The sequence below is a fragment of the Montipora foliosa genome, unplaced genomic scaffold (assembly GCF_036669935.1).
Source record: "Montipora foliosa isolate CH-2021 unplaced genomic scaffold, ASM3666993v2 scaffold_379, whole genome shotgun sequence".
Lineage (NCBI taxonomy): Eukaryota > Metazoa > Cnidaria > Anthozoa > Scleractinia > Acroporidae > Montipora > Montipora foliosa.
In genome coordinates, this window is record NW_027179678.1 from 1 (window position 1) to 2,500 (window position 2,500).

General features: G+C 40.3%; 1 protein-coding gene across 1 annotated transcript in view; it reads left to right on the forward strand.

Annotated features, from left to right (window-relative positions):
• The first annotated feature begins 167 nt into the window (after positions 1-167).
• The window catches only part of LOC137987677 (muscle-specific protein 20-like), a 6,880-nt gene continuing 4,547 nt past the window's right edge, over positions 168-2,500 (forward strand). Inside the window, exons 1-2 of the mRNA XM_068833749.1 lie at positions 168-302; positions 491-630. The gene's annotated coding sequence lies outside the window, so the exon portion shown is untranslated. The remainder of the gene's footprint in view (positions 303-490; positions 631-2,500) is intronic.

A 2,500-nucleotide genomic window follows, 5' to 3' on the forward strand; every position in this document is an offset into this window, starting at 1 on the left:
AACTAATACAGCTTATAAGTTCCATTCAAAGGCATTTTTTCAAGTGCAAGGAGATTCCTTTCATATTTGTAGTCTAAGAATGTTATGTAACACGGAGGGGTCATTTTAGCGTTCTCTTCTCCCCAGTGCCGCCCTGGCCCTCTTAGCCACTGGGGACTGCACCCGATCGAGGTTCTCGTTCTCAGCCTCCAGCGGCTGATCTTCACTATGGTGGAGTTCTCCGTGTCTGTTGGAATTTATTTCTCAATTTCTGTTTCGTATATTTTGGGGACTTTGTCTGTATGAATAGACAACCTTAAAACGTATGTTGAAGGAAATTGGTTGTTATGATTTTAGTGCTATTTTTATTGAATTCAAACTTTTCTTTGGGATCAATCTTTTTCTCGAAGCATGCACATTAATGTTCCAATGAAAGACAACTAGTATTTGGATGCATGTTAAGTACTGCAAATTAAAGATGTCACTGACATCTTGTAGTTTTATTTCGCAGACACAAGCCAAGTACAATGAAGAAGATGAAGCACAGGTTCGAAAATGGATTGAAGCTGTCTTGGGAAGAAATGTGTTTGGAGAAAAATCGGGCGCAGACGCTGTACAGGAGGTTTTGGCCGATGGCACAGTCCTGCTTGAGTAAGGCCCCGTTTATATAGAGAAAAGTTGCCCCGGGTAGAAGAGTCACCCCCGCCTACCCGAGCTACCTGGGCGAGCCAACATTTCGTATATTTCCTTAGAAAACGCGGCGAACCGTTTACGTGAGGAAAAAATAGTTGGCCCTCCTAGGCTGGTGGTCGACAATTTTAAGCAATGGAGTACCTCATGGAGTACCTAAAATGGTGTGCCCCTAGAAATCATGTATTGGTCACATCAGATACTTTATCTTAGCTCTTCGGGTTTTTATCAACACGGTGAAGCATTTTGATATATGTACATACCTTTATGTATAATTTTTGAGCTTTTCAGCTCTTCGATTCAATTCGGTAAAGACTTGTTTCCATATCTCAAAGTGCCCTTGGACGTGAGGTGCCTGGGGATAACATTACACCTTTATCAAAACAAAAACCAGGCATGGACGCAAGATAACACTAAAGACCTATATTGCTAATGCCCATTCTTTCCAAAATGTCCGAATAAATGGTTGCTGAAAGATTTGTGAAACCATCCATTCTGCAAAGAGTCATAACAGTATGGGGCTGTTCCAGACTCCTCTACCACTTACGCCTCAATCAGCATGACACATCATTTTTCCAGCTCTGCTTACGGTAATGGCAACTTGGCTAGAATTTCACAACTTGATTATCGCAAGGCATTTGACCATAATGATCATCACCTTGTGGTTCAAAAGCTTAAATCTCTTTCAGGACTTACCAGACTGGGTAGTGGCCTGGATTATCGACTTCTTAACCAACCGCCAACAAAGAGTCAAGGTGGATGGCATTTTCTCTGATTGGGCTCCTTTCCCTGCTGGTTTCCCAGGGGACTAAAATTGGGCCGTGGATCTATAATTATTCGTATGATAAACAGTCTTGATAGGTCTCGATAGTAATGGCATTTGGGTTATGTCGACAATCCAGCGATTTGAACTTCATATTTTTTTAAGATCCAAAATCATTCATGGTTGCCGTTTCCTGGCTGGCTTCAATTTTATGAATCTTATTGTTGTACTACAGCTACTGCACCTATACACTACAGTCATTATATATGGGTTGTTGACCAAGCGTGAGGTCAAGATGGCTGGACATTGGCAGAGTTCTTTTTTTTGCGTGTTATTTGTCTCGGTCCATAAACACACACACACAAAAAAAAAAGGTCAATATCCAGCCATCTTGACGGAATAAGCTTGGTCAACAAAGAATTTATGATATGTGATAAAACATAAAAAAATAGAGAGGTCTATCTTGCCTGCTCGGGTAGCCAATCACAACACAGGATTTGGTTCATCTTGCCCACTCACGGAGCTGGTCTTATAATAAAGCAATATAATGCCTGGGACAAAATACAGTATGTCCCCATACATCCCAAGGCAACCTTAAATTTCAAAATGGTGGCCAATTCGTGAACTGCATTGAATTGTGGGTTCAAGTCCCGCTCAGGGAAAAAAAACCAATTTTTTGGATGAGTGTGTTGAAAGGCAAAAATGCACTGTGTGTACTTCCATCGCTCTTCAGTTACATATAGTATAGCCTTTCATTGCCTCAAAATTTCTGACTTTCATCAATTAAGTTTCCCGAATGTTTAGTCATCTTCACCAGTCTCCTTTGCATGGCTAAACCCAATATGGTGACCCATACGTTACATGTACTTTACTTCGTTATTTACAGTGTATTATTTACTTTTTGCATGTCGCCTAAACAACAGAATATACTGACAAATCAAAGCAAATTGTGTGAGTTATTTAAGTAAGTGCCTTGTGTCCTGGGACGCATTAAAATTTTGATGATGCATTTTTTTTATTTTATTTGCGTATAAATGCATTATTTCTGCATTAACACAACCCCTGGAT